Below are 25,667 nucleotides of genomic sequence, written 5' to 3'. Positions count from 1 at the left end.
ATGGAAAACATCTAGAAAGCTCTCCATCTCTTTGATCATTTTTTCATCGTGGAGTGCATATAAGTCAGTTTGAAATACGTGAAACACATTATTTATCTCCTCCAGTCCATATATATCACTTAGCGCAGCTGGTTATGTATAAATGATATGCTGTTGTTGCCATTTTTTGTTTTTGAGGAGTCGTGACAAGTGCCTACCAGGTCAGTCTACCTCACCATAGCATCTGGCTGCCATAGGCCTGGCTGCAGATTTCTGCTCTGTCTGCATGGGTGCAGAACTTATTCAGGGACTGCTTAATCTCGGCTAGTAGTTCCCTAGTGTGATCAGATGGACGTGGGTAAGGATTTTAATCTGTTGAGTTCTAGTTCTGCGTCTCTAATTACCTTCCTGATCGCTTTTAACACTCCCAAATCAGTTGCTATGGCTAGGCCTCCCACATAAGACTTAAATGACTGCCACACATTGGCCCCACAGTGGCCATAGTATCAAAAGATCATATATTCGGCTTAATGAAGAGCTGTATATGGTCAGCGTTGAATCAACACTACATCCTGCAATGCCAGTGGCTTCAATTTCCACTGATGATGCACTACGCTCTGAGGAGGAACGAACAAGCTGAGAAGTGATTGAGTATAAATTGTGAGATCCAAATCCAACAGACCAATCAGAACCACCTACGCTCACCGCCAGGCCCTACCAAGAGTAAAACGAGCCAGAGGAGGAGGCTCAAGTTCCCAGCTGTGGCAACAATAAACTGAAACACCCTTCCATCTTATTTAAGAGCAGAACCATCTTACTGGCCATTCCACAAAGCCCTAAAAACCTGGCTATTCGCCTAAGACGCTACCTGTCGAGCAGTACCCAGGGAAGGTCGAAGATCCATGGCCCCTGTGATATGCCGACATAAGTTTGCTTCCTTTGATGTTCACGTGTAACTGGTTCCGCAACAGCGCCCTGATGCCTGTGGGCTGAGGCGCTTTACAAATAAAAAAATAAACAAAATAAACTATGTGCGAGGGAGGATGTCTATTGATTGTACTGCATGCATGAGGGAGGTTGAGAGTACTAAGACATCATTTCTGAAATACATGTTGTGTACTGATGAGAAAAATGTAACAGCACGCCCTGTTGGATATAAGGTCCGCCACGCATCGACTGGTTCTAATTCATGTAGCCCTGATATTATAGTGAGAGCCGCCTTAGTCAGCGTTCTCTGGGTAGTGCTGGTGCTATCCAGGTGAACGTCTAGGATTGAATTGATATCCTCACCCCAGATCTCTGGGATTGTAGGGTGCATCTAGCACATCTCGATAAAATCTTGGATCATTTATATTGGGTCCACATGTATTTACCAGTAAAACTTACGCATTCTGCAGTGTCGCATGCACTAATACACATCTACCCATTGGGTCAATTTTCTTTTAATGATTGTGAATGCCAGCGGCATATGGATAATCATTTGGACCCCCTCGATTGTGTAGAGTAGGAAGTAACAAAACGTGTGCTCCGCCAGGCTTTGGCAAAAGTTTGATTGGGAGCGGACTTCTCATGTGTTTCCTGCAAGAATAGGACATAGGCTCTATGCCTATGTGCACAAGGATTTTCCTGGCCTTCACTTGATTGGCCAAACCCCTAACATTCCAGCTCAATATGGTTATGTCAGCCTGTGGCATTGCTGAATGCGAAAAGTAGCACTATTGCATATCTGAGCATGCGTGCCACAGCTAAAATCCCCTGTTTTTAGTATCTGTTAGTACAGTGAATGGCCAAGCATTTTAACATTACCCACTGTACCCTAATACGCTCCCTAGCCAGCATCCCAAACATAGTAATGTCGAACGCTAACAATTCCAACAAGAAAACCCCCAAATAATTTACCAGTAGTCATGCATCGGAGAGCAACACACAGTCCGGCTGGCCAGCACCGTCGAAATAACCATTAGGATGTCCATAGCAAATTAATTCCCCTAGTAGCCCGGAGGTCATGGGCACAGAAGAGAGAAAAACATAGTACCAGTATGAGAAGATTGCAAAAAGAGGAGTTGAACACGCACCATTAAGTAGTAAGTCTACCAAGGTCAGTGGGGGCCCCATCATATAAGTAGACAGTTTGGCAACACTAGATTTCACGTTAGATAAGTCATCTTCCACTGTTGCAATTGTACTTTACGCCTCTATTATTTATTTATTTATTTTTGTTTTTAGTTTATTACAAACTTTTAGCAAAAGATAAAACCACATTTATAAAATACATACATAAACCACAAGAGAAAGTATGTGAGATATAAAAAAAAAGCAACAGGAAAAAAAAATGCAAACTTTAGCTCATTTTTTCACTTCAATTTTAAGGCAAAAAGTTTTTAAAAACATGAATAATAAAAGGAAATTAGTGAACTACTGCTCTCATGAGTATAGTAGACCAATATCATTTCATTTCTAAATTAATAATAATTGCCGAAACTTTTCATAACAGCTGCAAGAAAAATTGCAGTTGCATAGTTTACTTTTTGGTCATCTGCTGCATATATCCTTTCCCACCACTTTGCAGCATCAAGACCAACATTTTTATATAGTACATTGAAAAGATGGGTCTTCCTTAAGTCCCTCAATTCCGGACAGAATAAGCATAGATGTTCTAGTGTTTCTTTTTGCTTGGCACATATCTGTCCCCACTTTGTTGTATCTCTTGAGAGTTGTTCTCGTGTGGGTTATATTAAAGTAATGACCGCATTCTTTTGTTTGGAAATGTACTTATGTAGCTTTTCGCAATATCTAGCAGGCCATAATTTCTCTTCAAAAGTGTATGAGTCTTTGATGCGGCTCTTTTTTCCTCGATTTTTCTCCAGTCATCAGCCAAAAGGTTTTTTTTTGCTAACATGGGGTTTCTACACATGGTTTCATTTTAAATACCCAAATTTGAAATATACTTTTCACAGGAGTCTTTCCTTTGTTTAAGTGCCCATTCATCTTCTCTTCTTTTGTTGTTATTGAGGATTTCAAATTGGGGTGGGCCCTGTTCAAGAATAGTTTTCCTGTACAGAGAGATTTTATTCCATTGTATTCTTGTTTTTAAAGTGTTTAATCCCAATTCATGGAGAATTATAGCGATGGGTACAGCCTGTGGTAAACATAGTATTCTCCTCCAGAAGTATCCTTCAAGGAGATCCCAGGTATTTTCTTTCAAGCCCATACAGGTTTCTGTCCCAAATATTAGCCCTGGTGTTACTTTAGCCTTGTAGTATTTCAATATGGGAGTAAGTGAACATTTTCCAAACCTCCTGTCTAAAGCTTTCCCTTGTTCAGTAAAGTAGCAAACTTTTTTCTCCAAATATTCAATCCAAGGCTTTTTGCTTTTGAACACATTCACAATGACACCTAAGTATGTTATCTCTTTTACTGGATAGAGACGTACATTATCAAGTACCCATGATTCTTGTGTTTTTGTTTGGCCATTTGTGCTTCCGAATACCATGATTTTTGATTTCTCTGCATTCATTCTTATTTTATTTTTTTCAACATACTTCTGTAGTAGATTTAACTTTCTTTGCAGGCCAATTTTATTATGTTCTAAAAGAATCAAGTCATCTGCATAGAGAAGCCATCCTGCTTCTATGCCATTAATTCTTGGTGGAAAGGTACATTTGCCGGACAGATCTTCTTTTATATCTTCGATAAAAAAATTGAATGAGTTGCTGCCATCGGGCAGCCCTGTTTCAATGCCGCCTGATGTTTTAATTTGTTTTGACAATGATCCTTGGTGATCTAATTTGATCTGCATAGAGGCTTCTACGTATAATTCTTTAATTATGTTTATTAAGTCGTTTGGACAGCCTTTGTTTAACTCTCAGTTTATGCTGTCGAATGCCTGTCTCAAATCAATACTCGCCATATAGATTTTATCCTTATTATGTTCCGTTCGTGTTTTCAGTAAATTAAGTATTAGTAGGTTTAAGCTGCACCCTACTTCCTTGATAAAATCAAATTGTCTCTTATCTAATGTGTTTGTTTCCTTTATCCAATCTTTTAATCGATTTAAGGTGATTCTAGCGAAGAGTTTTCCCGCTACATCTAACAAGGCGATCGGCCTATAGTTTGCTGGAGACTGCCTGTTACCCTGTTTGAAAATTGGAATGATTATCGCTTGTTTCCACGTTTCCAGGATCTTTTTTTTTTTTTTTTGTTGCATATTCTGGTGAATAATATTTCACTAAATTCTGCCCATAGCTCAGGAGATTCGTTTAGCATTGCGTTGGAGAGGCCCTCCGGCCCCAGGCTCTTGATCGGCTACAATTCTTTATGAGCCTTAGGATCTCTTCTTTTTCACAATCTGGCTCCCATTTCACTACTTTACGAGGGTCATTTTCTTAGCGCTTGTCTGTGTTATTTGCACCTGAAAATAGTTGAGTGAAATCAGCTATCCTTTATCTTCTGCCGTAGGATTTATCAGATGGGATGCTATTGAGTCATTTTTTTCTTTTAGTATTTGCCAGAAGTATCTGCTATTTGTAGCGAAAGTGCTTTTTTCAAATCTTCGGCATCATTCTGAATCACATTATCATTTTAGGATTTTATCCAGTTTCTATATTTTTGCTTCCGTTTTTTAATTAGTATATTTCTTTCTGGGTTATTTTGCATGTTTATTACTCTTAGGACTTTTCTAAGTAGTTTTCTTTGAGTTATTATTTCTTTATTATAAGCATGCACATGTTTGGTGGCCATCTTAAGATTACCCTTTTTGGCTTCTTTAAAGGCTAATAAAGTTTGTTTGTATTATACTAGTCAGGATTTTCTTTCAATAATCTTGTTAGATTCATAGGGAGCTTTAAAGTGTCTTGTTGCTTAATTCGCAGACGGTTTAAACCGTTTTCAATCTCTATTTCTTGATTCCACAGTTTTCTTGGTTTGCTTCGGACTCTTCTTAGAGTTGTTATCAGGGGATCATGGTCACTATGAATACTCTCTTCTATTCTCATCTTTATGACCTCTAAAAAGAGATTACTAGAAACAAAGTCGTAGTCAAAAATTGAATTTATGATCCCGTTAGACCATGTGGTCGATGTAGGAATATCTCCCGGCACATTTCCATTTAACTGATGTAAATCTCTTAACTTCATCTCTCCCATCCACTCTTTCCCTTTTTTTGTTTCTGTCCCATTTTTTTTCATCAAAGTTTCGATCTATATAATATAAACAATTTGCATTCAAGTCTCCACATATCCATGTTTGGAGATTTTATTCTTTTTCCAGTTGTTCATCAATAATGACTGTCACTGTTTCAATGAAAGTGCATCCCTCTTTGACTTCCGGGTTCCAATATAAGTTCATAATTAATAAATGTTCATCTTTAACTTTGTTATTGGGTGCACCCAACATAATCACCTGTATATATGCATTTGGATTATTTACTTCTTTTGCTTTACATTTTTGTGTATTTTTTATCAACGTAAGTAATCCTGAGGAAGCTCTACCTCTTTTGCCTCCTTTAGCCAGGTTTAAGTAAGCACTATATCCATCTAATATCGGTGCTTCTTTAAGCCAAGTTTCTTGCAGGCAAATTATTTCTAAGTCGGCAAAGATCTTTGGCATTTCATTGAACAGATGGCCGGTACAACGAGTATTCTAGCACCCTATTTTCCAGGATTCATTTGCTTTTGTCTTTTGACTCTAATGATCTTGGTTTGGTACAAGCGCTGTTGCTAACCAGTTCCATGAGGTAGGTTCTTGTTCTCTTATAGTCTCTTCTTTCTTTCTTATTTCAATTTTCGGTTTATCCAGCAACTTATTCTTACTTTGAAATGTGATCTTGTTCTTCTTTTGCGGACTATTTTCAAGAGCAGTAGATTGCATGCTGTTGCTATTTACTTTTTCGCCTAGCATAGAGGCTGACTATATCAATGTTTTTCTTGATTCCATATTTTTGCTTGTGGCTTCTTCTACTGTAGATCTGAATTTCTGGTTTATAAAATTCTCAATTGACATTTGTATTTCAGCTTTTTCAGGATCTTCCTCATTTTGAGATTCTGGGTCTGTTGTTACAAAACTCAGCTGACCTAGATCTTCACTTGCTTCTTTTATGAATGGTGTTCCAACAACCGATCTCATGGTCAGTATAACCTTGTCATTTAGGTTTTCGTCTGGGAAATATAAAACTATTATATCCTTAGCGTTTATAAGCCGCAGTTATGGGATATGGTTGAATAGAATCATTACATTTGAGCGATTAAATGTCAGCCCATCTTTTGTTTTTTCGATTCTTTCCAGGATTATGTCAAATCCTTCTTCTTTTTTTTGTTCTTACTGTCTATGTTTTTATTCTCTGGCCCTTTGTTATTATTTTGGATGAATCGCACTTGATCTTTAGTTACCGTTTTTTTGGAACGATGTTTGATTCTTTTGGTGTTTCTATGTGCATCTCTGACAAGGTCTCTAAATGATCACAGGATCTTTATTTTAAATGTTTCTGGATCAACATGTCTCTTTTTTCACTCATTGTGCAAAAAGTTAGAATATTCGCTCGGTCACAAACATTTTTTGGATCCTCTGTAACATTATTCATTGGGCTGAATATTACCAGCCGCTTTGATATGGTAGGTACATCAGATGGTTTGTCATCGTATATCGAGACGTTTAACAGATCGGAGACACTCCCATTATTGAAGTCAAAACCTGCGATAGAGTGTTCTTCCATCTCTCTACTTTTTGGAGATGTTTCAGTTTGTTTTGTGCGTGGGCAGGTTTTTCGATCATCTTCTCTCTCTATTCTTTGCTATTTTAGGATCTCATTTTGATTGTCTGCTGCTTGTAGGATTCTTAAGCATCTTCTTGATCCACAAATGTTGTTCTTTGTCTATCTTTTAATATTTCTTTTGATTTCTGTGTTTGTTTCTTCTTTTCTTTCAACTTTTTTCAATTATTGTTACAGTATTTTGTGTAAATATTGAAAATGGATTCTCCTGTCCTTCTATAGGTGGCACTATTTCTGGCTCAACTATGTTCTGTGAAGTACTACTGTGAATCATGACACTCACAGTTAAATTCATAGCAGAATTTAATGTATTTTTCATGATGTTTGCTGTTTGATACTTTCCCACTGTTGTTTTCGCTTCCTCTATCTTGGTCCGCAATAGCAGTGCGGGCCAAATCATCTATATATACAATCTCTTCATTCAAGTTATTTATTTGGTTCATATTTTCAGATTGTTTACACCTTCTAGAAAGATCTTTTTGTCTGTTTTTGCATCTTGAAGTGAGTCAATTAATGTTTTCAGGACTACACCTTCAAGATCTTTTTCTCTTCCTCATTGTTCGCAAAATGATTCCATTAGAACTTCTATATGGGTTAGCTTCGAGTTCATAAGAGCAATCAGTGTAGCCTGATATTTCTGATTATCACTGACTGCCTCATACAGTTTTAAGTACGAAGCAAGTGTTATTGCTACAACTGATATTATTGAGGTTTGCAGGCTTTTCACCAATTCGGGAGTAGTCGCTACCTTAGCATTTATTTTGGATTGTCTATTTCTTTCCGGGATTTCAGAGTGGATAACATTCACACTTTGATTCGAATCCTCTGAATCAGAAGTATCAGAATCACTCGATGATTGCTGATTCCATTGGCTTGCTGCCGCAGTTTTTGTGTAATGCAGTGGATCTTTTTCTGTTATGGAGTCAGATTCATCTCTGGATCTCAGATTATCCGATGTTTACTTCTCTTCAGCTATTGTTTGTCTTTATGTTTTGGAGGCGCCTAGGTATTCTATCAAACCCAGTTTTAATTCTATTGTTTGCTTTAAAGCACTTTGTTTAGAAAAGTAATTGTTTAGCATACCTACTCCACCATCTTTCGGCAGAGTTTGATACGGTTGTTCATTTGGTTCTCCGCTATATTTCTCTGCTTGGTACCTAATTATACTTTCTTCTTTTAAGCAGTGTTCTGGTCGTTAAATCTTCGCGCTTTGTATTGTTTTCCAATGTGTTCTCCACAGGATCTTCACTATTTTCTGCATCACACGCTCCTTCTGGAATAAGTTCTTCACACATGTTCGCTAACTATTTAGCAAATCATCATCTGTGATTTCCACTGCTGAGCTATTGTGCATAGTTGCCTTGGTGTTACTGTTTGTTTTCAGTAACTTGTTTTCGGCTGTGATATGCCTCTCATTTCCGGTTATTTTTGGCTTAAAATGCCATTTCAGTGTCCCTACATCCCAATTTTTTTTGGGGTGTTGTTTTCAACCACAATTTTGTTTCATTAGGTCCTTTCCTTTAATCATTGTCGTTCGTGTTGCTAACTCCCTGGAGATGCCTCCTTCACATATGATTTCTTGTGGCTTTGGTCTCCCCTCGGAACTATCAACCGACATGTCCTGATCATTTGCCTGAACACATTGCTCCCTGTTGGGCACTGGCACACTCTGGGCTGTGCCCTCTGTTCACGATGAAGGGCCTCTTGCGAACGCTGCAACCGCCTCGTCTTCACCCTCACCAGGAGCACCCCCCACCTTTTCCCCTCCTGTTCCGCCGCTCCGGCATGGCCTGGAGCCACCACGCACATGCTGTTGCACTCGCCATCACCCACACAATGAGACACAGCCAGGTCGATCTGCCCTGCACGCAGGACCAGCACCCATCCTCCCTCAAACACCTCAGGGAACACAGCATCCATTGTGCCTTACTCTGTAAGTTTTACTAGGGGAGGGGTTCTATCAGAGGTTCTACTAGAAATCGGGGTGAGTGGCAAGGAAAGTGACAATAGTACAGATTTCCGGGCACTCGACAGTCTGTTTCACTTGGCAGTCTTGGAATGTGCTTCAAGTCCCACCCTTAGACTGCTTCCACTGATATTAGCAACAGATTTACTGGTAGCGCGTTGATGTACCTTACTTCTGGTTAGTTGTATCTGTCCAATTTCACTGTCCTCATTCAAATCTATAGCTGTCTCCATTATTTCACACGGAAAATGTTGCGGGAGTCAGCTCACACTCCCGCAAACACTCTGCATTATTTCACACGGAAAATCAGCGACACTCCACGTCCGAAGTGATGATTTTAAGGGTAGCTGGGTGTAGAAATGGTGGACAGACTCAAACTCCTTGGTCCTTGGAGACTGCAGCAGAGAGGGGAACAGGCAAATCGGTACAAAACACTCTGCAAACACTCCACCTCTTTTATCCGTGCTGCCTCTTTGTTCAGCTTAGCTTGCAGGGTATAAATGTTCACTGTCATCCAGCTTTGTGTTCACGGACGTGAAAGGAGATTGCATATTATCAAGAAGTAGCTGTATATTCGGGGAATCCTGATCCAGAAGCTGCTGTACGGTATGTTAGGCAAGATTGTATGCAGTACCCTGTGGGAGACTGCATAAGCCTTGTCCTTTTGGCAATAGTTAACCTAACCTTTGGTATAGGTCTGTACTACACAAGTTAGCAGAGTGACTGAGCAGCCAGGCTTATCTCAAAACGGGTCAATGTGTAGGATTGCAACATAGAGAGTCACAATGACATGTATTCAAATAACACTTATACTCAAGCTTTCTTGATTAAGCAATGATTTATTAATTTAACAGTCAATTGAATTAGCCTTCTTTAGAAGGGAGCAAACACATGTAACACAAAAATATACTTCAAAATACACACTCTCAGTTTCTTTAAATCAGTAGATACCCATTTGGGATGGCACAGAGATACTTTCTACACCCTGAGGTGACTTAAATAACTAGGGCACTGTGAACATTGATATATCACTGGAACATTTACAGCAATACTGAGTTTGGTGTCAAAGAAAAGGGTTTTGGGAATAAAACAATGGTTAACAAATACTCTTAAGCAGGTAAGTACTTTATGAGCCCTCCAAATCAAAGTAAAATAACCCTTTCCTGAGGGACAGTTAAAGCACAAAGTCAGAGGTAAGAAGAGTCTTTCAGGGAGCCTGGACAGCCAATGTTAATTGAGCAAAAGTCTAGGTGAGCTGAAGAACTTCTTGCAGGTGAGTAAAAAGACTTGCACAATGTTTTAGAATTCTTTGTAGCAAATTAAATCACTGTAGGGCCACAAGCTGGGAGACATGGGAGGGGCAAAGCTGCAAGCAACTCTGCAAAAGCAACCAAGACAATTGTCAACTGAGAGCTAGCAAGGCTACACAACAAGAGGTAAGTCCCCTTAGTTCTACAGTACCTTTAGTTTGAAGAAATTCGTTCCAGCTGTCTACTGTTCCTGTTTAGGTCCGCACATCCTGTTGTTCCTGGGCCTCAGTCATGGGGACAAGAGGGAGGACATCCGGGGACTCCTGCACTACAAATTGAAGGTCGGCGGCAGCAATGGGCAAACTTCAGATCAGCGGCACTTCGTGGTTTCACCTTCTCGCGGCTCTCGCAAATAGCACCACCGTGGTTCTCGGATACTTTTATGGACTTTCCTCACATCTGGGATCCATCACTCTGTAGAGGTGGCTCAGGCTTGGTCAGTCCTGCTGCATGGAAGTCCAGAGGATATTCCTGTAGCTCGGGTCCAACTTAAAAACGAGACCTTCGATTCTGGTGTTCCTCTCCCTAGCAATCATTTCCTGCAGCAGCAATGGAAGTACAGCCAGCTCCGAGAGGATGTCCAGATGAGTTTGCTTTGGGGTTGATTGGTCCCATCAACCCAAGGGGAGAATTTGTCCATTGGAGGGCTTCTCTAGTGGAGGCGAATTCAGAGCTTCAGCAATGCAGCGGGCTTCACCGGGTAAACCAACGGTCCAGGAGTTGCAGCAACCATCTCTTCCAAGTTCTTCTTCGGATTCCTTTGTGCAGTGGTCGACTCTGCCTTCCAAGCCAAAAGCCTTGCCTTTTATGCAGTTTTCTCCCATTCATTCGCTAGCCTAGCTGTCACTCACACAGCAGTGTGGCTGTCCTCCAAGGATAGCCAGCCAGCCAATCACCTTTGGGTGCATTCCTGTAACGAAGGGGGTTAAGCACAGGGAGTTTTGGCACCTCCCTCACTTCCTGCCTGCCAGACACGCTGCAGCCAGAGGTGGCTTCACCAGTGAATCCCGCCAAAGTCAAAATGAACAAAGAAACCAAACCTGGTTTGGCGCACAGAGTAAATCTCAAGAAGGACCTTTCCAACAAGAAATGGCAAAAAAAGAAGACCGGGGACCATTTTGACAAAATGGGCACCCATCGGTGCTTTACTGCAGCTGCAACTGCAGGCCACGGTAGAAACACACATTGGTAGAATAAAGTAAACCACTGCCACCAGCCATTAATTGTAGAAAGGGTAACATAAAAAATGTAACATGAGAAACTAGACAGGGGATACTAAGTAACCCCTCCAGCACCCTATGGTAAGATAGTGTGTGCAGGGTTTCGAAAGTTACAAAATGTACGTAAAGTCAATTTCACTTCACTGCTCTTGGAAACAGTAGTTTCACCAAGAGAAGGTATTTAAATCTTTGGGAAATCTAAGAGACTTCCCTCTGCCACTGCACCGAAGATGCTGTGTGTAACAATGTAAATATGATGCCTATGGAGTTTGTCAGACTCCAAAGTCAAAAGAAACACAGAGCCCAAATCACAGAAAAATACATGAAAGAGAGGGAAAAAAGACTCACTCTCTCCAGGATAAAATTAACAGTCCAGCAAAAGGAGATGGGGGTCTCTAAAATAGAACGGAATTAGCACATTTCTGAGAATTCTCCCTAACACAGTCCGCAAGTTCACCCCCACCTGTGACCTAGCCTTATGGGCCTGCCTCGTGAAGACATCCATCTTCTCCTGATTTTTGGAGCACCAGCCCCCTTCATCATTTTGGAGCCCAAGGGTGTTGTAAGAAGGAGAATGAGGAGTTGGTCTAACCAGTTGATCACTGGAGACCTTGAGGGAACTGTTCGTATATGTAGTGTAGGAAGCACTCATATTGTTTGGGTCTGTTGGGACTCTGATAGGCACTGAGAGGGTGTCACTGCACGTTCATTATGCCCCAGGTTGCAGTGCCTGCTGCATTAGCTGCACCTTGTAGGATCCTGCCTAGGTGCCCCAGGTCCAGATCACCAGCTGGGGTGGCCCGACGTGATCCCAGGCATCTGTTCATGCCACAGTCAAGGGACACACCCCACACCGACTGAGGAGGGGCCCGCTGACGGCAATGCCAACCCACGGTCCCCAGTGCCACCACAATGCCACACAGCGGCGATGCCAGCATGGGGTACCAGGTTTCGACATGCATGCCGTTGACACCAATGCAGTCCTGAACGCCAGGGCACATCAATCACTCGAGCCGCATCTGCTGGCGCACCCACAAAGCCGAGGAGGAGCCTGCAAGTGCCGGCCGCCAGGCAGGTCCTAGTCAACACAGAAGGACCGCTAGCCGCAGCCATCAAATATATAGCCCTGTGCTCGGAGCGGATTACACAGTCACCAAACTAGATCCCCTCTGCAGCCAGTGGCCACCGACATGTCAGCAGTTCCAATCTATGGCTGCTTTCCGGGCATAACAACCCTGACGGCGCTGGTGGGTACAGAGCTTCACTCGAGTGCAGCCATATTGTTGGATGCTCAGCAACGCCCACCCCTTTGATCACAAATTGAGAGAAATATTCCATCCCAGCATGAACACTCACTGGTCTTTGGGCACTAAGCCTATTGCAACCGTTTGTAGCCTGTTGGCTATTACAGCATTGAGGACATTGCCATCTGTTTTAAGCATTGATAATGGACAATATGATCGGCAATGCTGGTGATCCTTTTTTGATTTTTCACTGACATTGATGCATACACATGCAGTAGTCTTAGTATGACTTGTGGATGACCTTAAGCAGTAGGCCCACCAAAACCTCACTTTAGAATATGAAAAAGTCTGAAAAGAATCCATGTTTACCAGCCGTATTGTCCTTGAGAGGTTGCTATTACTGTTCTTGGACCTTCCGTGGTGCAGCTATATTACAAGGCTCGTTTCGGAGCACATCGGTTCATCCATGCACCTGATAGATTGATAGATGTAGTGGTTATGGAAGTTTTATGCATTTTAACAGTCCATAGTAGTCTTTTATTTTGTTGCTCGGTTTTAAGATTTAAAGGTGTCAATTACATTTGGTTTTCTTCGTGGAGTGATTGTAATTTGTTCTTTATTTTGTATGGTATCATGCTTTATGGGTAATTGTCTGAAATAAATATGTTTATCTATCTGTTTATGGGTCATGAGTGTGATTCAAACACATCCCACTCCACGGATTTAAATTTTGAAAGTTGTATTAGGTCCAAGGTGTCTGTATGTGTGAGACAATTTGGCCTGAACCTGGGTGTACACCTTATGATGGTATGCCTTAAAGGTATCATGTATGGCCGCTGGTGTATAGAACCATTCCTTCTGGGATCAAGGTCTACGTGATAATGTGGTGATCACATATCCACAATATTAACCATGCCATGAGTTTCCCAGATCTTTCATCTTCCTCATGCTATCTATCTATCTATCTATCTATCTATCTATCTATCTATCTCTCTCTCTCTCTCTCTCTCTCTCTCTATCTATCTATCTATCTCTCTATCTATCTATCTATCTATCTATCTTTATCAATCTTTAGAATTTGTACAGAGCCTTCTACCTGGAACGTCTCAAAGGGCTAACTTCAGAGATAAACCAAGAAAGATTTGCTTAGAACAGATTGTTTTTAAGTTTGTGTCTAAAGGATAGGAGCTCATAGATGTTTATTCAAAAGATTGGTGACTAAAACATGCAAAAGAGTGATCCATGGCTCTGGGCCAATCATATACTATAGTACACAGCTTATTGCTGTTCAATGATCGGAGGAATCTGGGCTGGTGGTAGGATTGAAACATCAAGTTTGTAGTTGTTAATGTTTTTGTTTGTCTTATGTTGTCGTGTGTACTCCCCCCACCATTTTTATCTTTATTTTTTTTTCGAAACCTCTCTTTTGAGTCTATTGTATGGCTATGTTGACTTTTGCTACGTGGAATGTTAAGGGGGTTTGGTGGTGCTATCAAGAGACGCAAGGTTTTGGCGAGGACTTGGAGGAGTGGAGCAGATGTGGTTATGCTTCAAGAAACTCTTTTAACTGAGCAAAGTGGAGGGTACTTGATCAGTCCAAAATACTTGCAGGTGATTTCTAATTATTATGATTCTAGATCAAGGGGAGTAAGTATATTGTTTAGGAAAGGTCTTCAAGTGACGCTAAAAAAAAAAACTAACAGATGATGAGGGACGAATTTTACTACTTGATATCGTTTATAATGGGAAAATGATAACATTTGGGACAGTTTATGCTCCGTGTTCGCCGACTATTGATTTTCTCATCAGGTTGGATTTGTTGCTGGATAAGATGGAGGGTGAGGTGATTATTTTAGGTGGGGACTTTAATGTAGTTATAAATAGTAGTCTAGATCGGAAATCTGATTGTAGATATTCTGGGGAAAAGATAAGTGCTGAATTGTGTGAATTAATGTTTAAGTGTGGACTTACAGATGTGTGGAGAGAGCTTCATCCGAATGAAAGAGAATATACATTTTATTCTCCAGTGCATAATTCTTACTCAAGGATAGATCATTTTTTCGTGAGTAAGACGTTAATTAATCAGGTGGAGAGCTCAAATATTATGGAAAGGAGTTTTTCGGATCATGCTTTGGTTGATATGCAGGTGAATTTTGGAAGGGTGGATAAGGGATCTAGGAGATGGAGAATGCAGGCTGCTTTACTTAAAGACAATATTGTTACATTGGGTTTGGAGGATTTCATTTGTTGTTTCTTTGAGCGTAATAGAGGTTCGGCTTTTTTAAATCTGTTTGGGATTGTTTTAAGGCGGTCCTTAGAGGTGAACTGATAAGCAGAACGGCTCATGCTAGGAAGAAAGGTCAGGAGGAACTTAAGAAGTTAGAAGAGGGGGTGAGGTCTATGCAAAAGACTTGTGCTGATAATGACTCTGTAACAAACAGGATACGTTTAAGGAAGTTGGAGTCTGAAGTAAATGACTATGTTCAGATTTTGGCAGATAAGGGCATGTTTTATTTGGGAGTTTGGAGATAGGAATGGAAGATTGTTGGCTAATAAGCTTAAAGGAACTATGATGGATACGAATGTTTCATCCATTCTGACGGATACTGGAGTTACTTTAAATAGATCCGACGAAATTTGTGACCACTTCAGAAGTTTTTATGAGAATTTGTATAGAGAAGATGGGCAGCCTGATGCTGACAGTTTAACAGCATTTTTTAAATAAAATCACGCTTACCAAGTTGTCTTTGGAGAAGAGAAATCAGCTGGAGGATATGATTGATGTGTCTGAAGTTAGCTTGGCGATCTCGCAAATGAAGGAAGGTAAATCCCCTGGACCGGATGGTATAGTTTCTGAATTTTATAAGAAATTTGAAGCTGACTTGGCTCCTATCCTGTGTGAGGTCTATAATGTACTTATGACTTCGGGTGAGATGTGTGATTCAATGAAAGAAGCATTGCTCATTGTGATACCGAAGCCAAATAAGGATAGTAAGCGATGTGAAAATTATAGGCCGATTTCACTGCTGAATGTGGACTTGAAAATTTTCACTAAAATATGGGCTAATAGATTAAAGTCGTGTATAGGTGATTTAATCGGTGAGTCTCAAATAGGTTTTGTGCCAGGGTGTTTTGGATATGATAATATTAGGACTGTGTTGGATGTGATTGGGGCACATTATGGAAAGGACTCAGATAAAATTATTGGTTTTTTCGATGCGGAAAAAGCCTTTGACAGAGTCAACTGGAAATTCATGGAATATACATTGTTGCAGATGGGTTTTGGACCTGTGTTTATGATGATGATAAAATGTATTCATAATGGTGTTAGTGCTAGGTTATTGACTAATGGAGTTATCTCAAAATTATTTCACCTATCCAGAGGTACGCGCCAGGGCTGCCCACTGTCGCCATTTTTGTTCAATTTAGCATTGGAACCGCTTGCGGCATATATTAGGCAATGTGAGCTGATAAAGGGGATTTGTGTGGGGAAAGTTGAGGTTAAGCTCTTGTTTTACGCTGATGATATGTTAATTTTGTTGTCCAATCCAGGAGCATGTGGCACTGTGGTAAGAGACATGTTTGAGGAGGTCGGTAAACTGTGGGGCCACAAAGTTAATTGGGAAAAAACTGAGATTTTTCCGTTGTCTGGAACATGTGATAATGGAATTAGGGACATCTGGAATTGTGGCTGGTCGCCTAGAGGCGCCACTTATTTGGGGATTTCTCTGGTTGGTGATTTGAACAAAATAATACAATGTAATCTGGATAAAGTGTTAGCTAAAATGACCTTAATTATTAGGAAATGGGAAAGATTGAACTTAACCCTATGGGCTAAAATAAATGCCATTAAGATGGTTCTGTTGACCAAAATATTGTATATTATTCAATCCATTCCTTTGTTGATTTATAAAAAACAATTATTGAAGATTGAGAAGCTCTTTCAGACCTTTTTGTGGGGAGTTGGGAAAAGACCTCGTGTTCCGAAATTCATACTGATGCAGAAAGTGGAAGAAGGTGGTTTTGGCTACCCAGATCTGATAAAATACTATAGGTCCTTTTTACTTAAGAAGAGTTCCTATTACTTTAGAGCGGAGACTGTTAATGAGCCGTTCTGGTTGCAAATGGAGAGAGGGATGTGTGCGCCGTTTAATTTGGATAATCTCAACTGTATGGAAAAATTATCAAACAAGAAACTGGTTTTGAAACCAATTATGGTTACTCGACAGGTTTTGGGCTCTCGGTTTGGTGAGAATGGACAAACTTATGGTTTCAGTACAGATGCCTCTATATGGCATAATGAAGCTTTAAAGATTGATAATAGATGTCTTAATTGGAAAAGTTGGGTTTCAAGAGGGATTTTGAAACTGGGGGATGTTTTGGATGGGACTCGGATGTTGAGTTTTGAGGAGTTAGTAGATAGATTTAATTTGAGTCTAAGAGAAATGACTAGGTATTTGAGTTTGGCAACTGGGATTAATCAGAGGATCGCTATGGCGGGAGGCTCACTTGGGAAGAAGCCTGAGGTTAGTAAATTACTGGATGGTCAAGAGTATGGTGCACGAACTTACATGAATTTCATGCCCATGAATGCAAAACATTTGTTGGCATCGGATGGGTTGAGAGTTACTTGGTCGAATGATGTCAGTAGGGTCATCTCTGATACTGATTGGAGTGATATTTTAAAAGTGGGTGTGAATTTAGGGAAAGATATGAACTTGCGTCTGATTCGGCAGAAGATTGTTGGAAGATTGTATTGGACTCCTGTGAAAATGTTTAAGTTACAATTGAGTTTAGATGACTTGTGTTGGAGCTGTAGTGCGGATAGAGGTACTCTTTTACATCTACTGTGGGGATGCCCAAGGGTACTGTCATTTTGGAGTGAGGTGATAGATAGAATTGATTTCATTTTTGGGATAAATTTAATCAGATCTGCAGCTAATATAATCTTGCTCTCACATGTTGAAAGGGGTGTTCAGGTTAGAAAGCATAACTTTTGGGTTGATAGAGCACTGATGATTGCGATTAGATTGATTCTCAGGATCTGGAAAACTAGGAAGAAACCCAGAGTTGAGGATTGGTTGATGGATTTGAGGGTTTTATCTAGGTATGATAAGGTTTCGTTGAAAGTTAGAGGCAAGGAAGATGAATATTTGTTGCTGTGGGGATTGTTTGATGCCCTCTATGATTGACTTTATATTCTGTGGATAATTAGAGGGTAGGATAAGGGGGTGTTTTTTTTTTTTTTCCTCTTTGTGATGTTTGGTTTTGTCTTTGTGGTATTTTATGTGTATTAGGTATAATATTTAGCGGGGTTCATTTAGATACGTTTTGCATGGTTGATTTTATTATTGGATTTAGTTTAAATGGTTTGCTCATGACTTTCATTTGAAAATGAATACTGCAATGTTAGTTTGATCCTATGTAGAACTGCTGTATTGTAAACCTAATAAACAGAAGTTAAAAAAAAAAAAGAAACATCAGTTGAGGATGTTGTAGTCCTATTTCATGTATGGATTTGCAAATGATGGGTAGGGCTTTAAAATGTCACTCTGGCCGCAGTGGAAGCCAATTCAGATTCCTGAGAATAGGGAAAATGTGGACTCTGAGGGGTGCATTGACCATTCTTGCAGGAGCATTTTTGACAGCATGAAGGCGGTCAAAAACATATTGGGGATCACCTAATAGCAATGCATTAATGTAATCAATACAAAGATACTAATAGCTCTGGCCAGAGATGCGCTGTGGACTTCTCAAAAGAAATGTCTGATTTGCCACTAAGTCATAAGGTAGTATTTAGTGGAACTAACAACTTTATTGGCTTATTCAGGCATGGATAGAGCAGTGTCAAGCTATAATTCCAGGTTACAAACTGATTTTTGAATTTTAATGTCTGCATTTGGGAGAGCAATTACATCACGAGGTACCAAATTATTTAAATTTGAGGGATTGGTCGATACAGTAAGGCATTCTTTCTTTTATACTCTTGCCTAGCATTTTGGTGCTGGACTGCCCTTGTAGATTGGACAAAGACTGATATGCAAATGGATATTTATCTTCTGTCAAGGGTGCAGTGAGCTAAAATGTGGTTGTAGACCCTCCTAAAAGGAAGACATTCCATAGAATAGGGTATTTGACCCATGTTCGTACTCAGTAGAGGGGCTCCCACGCTCCTTTTCAATTTTGTAAAACCTGGGGTTTCACACTAAGTAGCCAAGGGTAATCCAGACGTGGACCCCTTGCTCACTGTGCCTTAGAGAGGCTCAGCTTCACTTCACTGAGGAAGCCCAACAAGGCTGAAACACGTGTATTTGGATGTTGTTGGTACTCTTGTTCAGAGGAAAATTGTCTCACATTTCAGTGCTGGACTGCTCTTGTGGATGGGACAAAGACTGATATGCAAATGGATATTTCTCTTCTGTGAAGGGTGCAGTGAGATAAAACATGTTTGTAGACCCTCCTGAGTGGATGAAATTCCAGTGAACAGGGTATTTGACCCATGTTCGTTCTCAGTAGAGGGGCTCTCATACTCTTTTTCAGTGTTGTAAACCTTGGGGATTCACCCTAAGAAACTAAGGGTAATCAAGATGTGGACCTGTTGCTCATTGTGCCTTAGAGAGGGTCAGATTCACTTCACTGAGGAGGCCCTACAAGGCTGAAACACATGTCTGGGTTTTTTGACAGTACTCTCGTTCAGAGGACAACTGCCAAGCATTTCGGTGTTGGACTTCCATTGTGGATGGGACAAAGGCTGATATGCAAATGGATATTTCTCTTCTGAGAAGGGTGCCGTGAACTAAAACGTGGTTGTAGATCCTCCTGAGTGGAAGAAATTCAATAGAACAGGGTATTTGACACATGTTCATTCTCAGCATAGGGGCTCCCGCACTCCTTTTCAATTTTGCCTAACAGTGAGTTTCACCCTAAGTAACCCAGGGTAATTCAGATGTGGATCCCTGGCTCACTGTGCCTTAGAGATGCTCAACTTCACTTCACTTCGAGGCCTAACAACGCCGGAACACGTGTTTGGGGTTGCTGATGGTACTCTTGTTCAGAGAAGATTTGCCTAGCATTTCGGTGCTGGACTGCCCTTGTGGGTGGGACCAGACTGATATGCAAATCTCTGTAAATGGTGCAGTGATTTAAAACATGTTTGTAGATCCTCCTGAGTGGAAGAAATTCCATAGAACGGGGTATTTGACCCATGTTCATTCTCACTAGAGGGGATCCCACACTCCTTTTCAATTTGATATATTTGTTGCTCCTTCTGTGTTGCTATAGGTGTGTATCTTTTGTGTGTCAAAACAAATTACAAGTGATACGTGCATCTTCTGCCATGCAAAACTCAACCTGCTCACACTGTGGTACGTGCTACTAGGTTTTTCTCAGGCTGAACCTTTTTGCCTGGCTGGGAGGAAATAGTTGCAAAAATCCAGTTGAATTAGGCCTTTAAAACCATGCCTTCAATCGTGACTTTCTTAGGTACAGTCGCCATTTTTGTTTTCAGGATGGTGCACAATTTGCACCACTTTGATTGCTCCTTAAGTCACAGTCTAGTTTCACAACGCATCTGTAGAGTTATATCCGGTTTTTTCAATCAGGAACCACTGCGAAAACGGACAGAGTGGCAATCAAACCAACAAAGATATACAAAGTAGGTAAGTGCCCAAAAGCTTCCGTTACAAAATAACTTTTAAGTTGAATGCAATGCTTCGAGTCACTGACTCAGAGCAATTTTTTTCCAGAAATCAAATCCACGGCAATCTCTTAGAACGCTGGGCACAACACGTGCACTCCGCGGCTAGTGAGGTCACCGGAAGAATTATCTCCATTTGCTGAAGGTAAATCTATGATTTCAGCACTTCACTTTACACGCCATGGAAACATCTCTAGCAGGTTGAAAATACAAAATGTAAATGAATGTCCAACAGATAGTAGTCTATATTGGGCCCTTACAACAGTTTCACATTGCTGTGTACTTATCACATAACTTGCACCAAGCTGTGCAAATAAGTAAAAAACAAAAAGCAGAAGCAAAATTGCAAGATTGAGTTTACAAGGTCCATCTCATACTTGTTTTTCAGTTTAAACGACTGTGAGAACCCACAGCCTTAACGTTCGAAATTGGTCTACATGCCTATCTAATACGATGCCACACACGCCAATGAAGTAATCAGAAGGTTAGTGTCAATAGTTGCTTGTGCACACGTATAGAGAGATGATACCCCACTTTGGGTTTTTAACAATGTTACCAACACGCTTTTTCTGTTTTGGTTTTTAGATTGCCATAATGCGAAGGGTCAACCAATGAACCTTGCTTGACATCAAAGTCTTGATGTCATCATTTAACGTCCTGAAGACGGGTTCAGCACACACCTAATAGCGATTTAAGTTGGCTATAGAGTGTTTCATAAAAATTGCTGCTAGTTCCCAGAAACACATTTCTCTGTGTCGACAGAGCCAAGGATAAGTTATAAGAATTAGAGACATACGAAACAGCCAAATGTCCACCACACACCCTTACTAACCTCACAATATTGTTAGAATATGGGAATTGTGGTAGTTTTGATTCATCGCAATCAGTGATTTTCACAGAACGTTGTTTTATGTGATATCTTGTGTAAACAAAATGTATTTTTGTCTTTTTTATACGGAAACTGTTCCGCGTGTTTTTATACTTATTGATTAAAAAAATGTTTATCTCTATTGTTCCTGTCTTGATCCATTGACTGACATGATTGGTAGCACTGTTTGCAACTAGACACACCTAGTGCGTGTGTAGCTGGGTAGCTGTTCAGTGGCATTTCTTGTTGTATATGGCTGGGAGGCTGTAAGTGCATCCCAAAGCTAAGCAGGCCATCCAATTTTGTTTGCGTAGAAGTTACAGTACCCAGTGTTTCCTTGGTCTGCTTGCCAGCTTGGTGCATTTTCTTAGACATTTTGCGAAGGTTGCATCTGATCAATGTAACGGCCATCTTAACCTCACCTCTGCTTCCATGGGATGCATGAAAATATGAGATTGCTTCCAGTACTAAGCTGTTCGGTTTCTGTGTGGGTACTACTTCCACAGTCTGCGCTTTCTTAATGTCAGGGGTATCCCTTTCAGGGCCCAAGCCTCTTGCTAATGTGCATACATTTTGGACTCCTTGGGCTGTGACTGTACTCTTCCGCTGTGCCATAAGTTACTTCCCAGATGGTACTGATGTGTACGCACAATTATCTGGTATCAGGTAATATAGTCTTCATATATATGGTTGCCATACATAATGTCACCAGGAAAAGGTTGTGGCAACATTGGGGACAAGGGAAGCAGGGGTTGAGGGTGTATTCCCCGCTCCCCTTGAAAAAACAGGCTTTGGGGTATGCAGGGGTGTCCCCCGCATGTTCCATGTAATAATGTCTCTGCAAAAAATGGCAATTTTTCTGCGTCTTTTTTTTCCAGGTGACATTTTTGCAGGGGCATTATCCCATTGAACCAATTATCTAGTAGCACAGTGTTGCATGATCCTGCACAGAATATCCTAGCACCCTGTGCAGGTGCTGGTCCTTGGGTCACTGCAGGGGGGTCTATACCTATCGGCTCCTTTTCTCCGTACCCAGAGGAAGGGCAATTGCAGGTGTCTGGGGAGTGTTTCATCTGGTAAACTCACCACTGCAAGACACGGGGCTCAGCCCCAAGGCCTGTCAAGATTTCTCAGAGCCAAAAGTGGGTCCTCACCAGCTGCACATCAAGTCCCCTCATCTTTCATACGGCCCCTCTTTTGTGTCTGTGCCCAACAATTGATCCCCCCTCACCTCTAGGTGCTGCACTTCTGTGCAAGTCCAAGTGCAAGAAGGCCCCGGTCCACGCCACCAGTGATCTCCACCTTTTGCTCCTCCCAAGGCCAAGCTGGGAAGATGCACGGCATTCTCCATGCCACCTCACGCATCTGATCCCGCGGTCCCTCAGCCCCATTTCGTGGTCTCCATCAGCACTGTCAGTTGCAGCAGTCTACCACACAGGACGTAGGCTAATATGTCCCCACGCTCAGGGCATCAGCTAGAGGTGGTCACCTTGGAATCAAGGCGCGAAGCAGAGAGGGTGTACTACACATGTAGCTCGTCCTGCAGCCCCAGGGCAGATTTCATCAGGGTACTGCCCCGCATGCGGGGCCCGACTGGCTCATAATCCCTGTGCAGCCTTCAGAGGCGGTGCTTGTTGTGCTGGTGTAGCATTGTCAACAGGATCCTGAGGGTGCAAACGGGGGCTCTTGGGTATCACATCCTCTTGGCCCCAGTGCCTGGTCCCCACGCCCCCGGAAGAGTTAGTTAATGCTAGAGGCAGCTGCAGCTATTAGTTTTTCCCCAGGGGTGGCATTGCTCCTTCCCTTAGAAGGCCTGCATTCCAGTCTCCCCCCAGGTGTTATTAACCACATCTCATCCTTTGGCCTAGGAAAGCTCATTAAGAAAGACCCACCTGCTAATTATAGCGTGACCCTAGTTCTGAAAGTAAACTCGCGTCATAGCGATGCGACACAAGTGAGCTGGGCGTTTATTAATTATTCCATCGCGATATTTCCTCACCATGGCAACGTTATCTCCGGCATAAGTGCGCCCTCACTTGCTGCCAACAATGTCTTCAAAAGTCAATGTATTGCTTGTCCCTTTTTCTTATCTCTTTTCCCTGTCATAATATATGATTTCAATAACGGATTATTTCTGGCACCTCTGCACCCCTTAAGCATGCGCAGCAGCATGTTAAACCGAGGCACAATGGATGAAATGTACAGCTTGTTTTTCCATCAAAAGGTCTGGTGGTTCTCCTCTTCTGAGGAATCTCCCATTCACGTCTATTCCAGACTAGATGGATCAGAAGATTGTCATGATGATAAGCACAAGGTCAGGCAGGTCCTGGGCTTGCGTTGCTGGGGTACTGACCTCCATGTGAGTGAACAGCAGCAGCTTCATGGCAGGCTGCAAGGGGCAGCAAGGAACAGCTCTGCTGCCGACCTGCAGATGGGGGGTTCTCTCATCCCACTCTTCCCTCCCCCACATTCTGTATGCTCCTGCTGCATGAACAGCTTGCTGGTGCCAGCGTTAGGGTGCCGCACTTGGACAGATGGGATAAGGTCAAGGTTGTTCACAGTTGTCATTATTTTTCCACATTTTAATTATTTATGTTCCTATTTCGAGTCCGAACAGCTACTTCGTGAGAACACACTCTATATGCAAATTCATTGTGGCTTCAGGTCCTGGCGCAGACGGAGTTGCCTCTGAACTGTGAGCATTTACACATCCTGCAGGTGACCTCAAGCACAACTGCTCACCTTGGGAGCAGGGACGAATGCATGTGTTATTTGGTTTGATACCCTGATTAGTGCGCCCACACTAAGCACCCCAAGGTCGATGCATGTAGTGCCATGTTATGGGTAATAATGGCCCTGAGAAGTAACATTAGTTATCAAGTGCTTTGCAGCTAGTTATCAAGCGCTCTGAAGATGGATCCTAGTGATAGAGGAGCTGTATTAAACACCAGCATTATTATCATCATTAATATTTCAGGCGTGGGCTGGTGCTATTTAAAGGCAAGCATTTTTTTCAGCCTGGGTTTTCAGAAAAGCTGCCTATTGGGCCATATTTATTAGGCCTGTTAAATATTTTTCTCCACCCGCCGAATGGCGCGAAGCTGAAGTCTGCGCAGCTACTCAGTTACAAAGATATCAATTTTTTTTCATTTCTGAAGTTCATGAATACGTATACTATATAGCGCACGGAAAAACAACACACACACTCCCAAACAAATCAGACGTGACATAACCTGGGCACTTGTCCATAGCTATATCAACACTATTGCTCTTTCCATTCGCTACCCGTACATCCCCCTTTTTGGAAAAAGAGCAGATGGAGAGATTTGTTCTTTTGTTGGCATAAAACGCCGCAGGTTTATTATCACAACATTACTAAACACTACATGTTTGTTATCACTACAAACCCAAACTTTGTGAAATTGTTCTCTAGGTGCGGCGACCAGCCGACTGCTCCATCACAAAAACCTTGCTTCCCCCATTTTACAACCAAGTCCTCTCTATGCCAAAACTCCCCCAACCATTGTTGTCTGCGCCCTGCCTCTCTTGCAGGTGATCCTGGGCTGGAGGAGTGCCGTTCTTGCCAGGGGAAGCCAAGCACTCTTCGATACCTCCAGCGCCCTTGCCGCTAGGCCTCAGAGGAGCACTGATCGCGAGAGGAACGAAAACACCTTGCGCTTTTCAACGGCTGGTTTCTAGCACCTACAGTGTCACTGGTCAAAAAAACACTGCCACACCACAGATGGGTCCACACCCACCCATGGCTTCCCCGTCGTTGCTCATAACTGCAGCAGCTTTGTGCACAAGTTCCAAAAAAACAAATCAATGCCTGCTCTCGACAAGTGCACTCCGTCCTTCTCATAGTACTCCGGCAACTTTAGGTTGATCAAACCGTGCCTGACCTGGGTGAAACCTCTGTCCCTACAGAACTTGACCATTGCACCATCTAACTTTCTCCTTGATTTTTTTCATGGCCAAAAGATATTTGGCTCCTGTCCACTTTTGCATTGGTATAATCTCGGACCAGATGATCTCGGTGTCTCCTAACCGGGAGGCCAATTCCTGCAGGGTGTCCATCACTTCCCTCATTAGTACCCCTCTACCCAGGTTTGTAGGATCATTTCCACCCAGGTGAATCATTAGTACGTGGGGCCTGGGATGTCTACTCAACAGCCTTTGCACGTGCCCTTGCAGCTGCCCCATCTCATCCTGGGCACCCCATGCCAACAGATCGGAAGCTTGCTAGCCGTCATCCTCTGCCTTTCTGGTGTCCATTTATCCTTGGCTCTTCTCACAAAGGAATGACCCACCACCCAAACTGACCACTTCCTCCTTTGAGCTGCTGTCTTTTGGGAGGAGATGAGAACGTGGCATATTAACATCACATTTTGTCCAGTCTTATATATCTCTTGAAACAGCTAGACTTCCATCTCCCTATTTTCATAATTGCTTCCGGCGTCACGTACAGCCCTGCTGCTGATGTGGCTGCCCCAATTCTGAATGAATGGGTCGCAAAAAACCCTTCTGTCACTCCCATGTCCTTTAACGCCATACCCATCACGCTCTTGAACTGAGACCTGCTCAGGGCCGTCCCATCCCTGTACAAAAATAAGGGTGA

Source organism: Ambystoma mexicanum, chromosome 14, assembly GCF_040938575.1.
Source record: "Ambystoma mexicanum isolate Mex_15411 chromosome 14, UKY_AmexF1_1, whole genome shotgun sequence".
In the NCBI taxonomy this organism is placed as follows: Eukaryota; Metazoa; Chordata; class Amphibia; order Caudata; family Ambystomatidae; genus Ambystoma; species Ambystoma mexicanum.
This window is presented reverse-complemented; position numbering follows the sequence as displayed.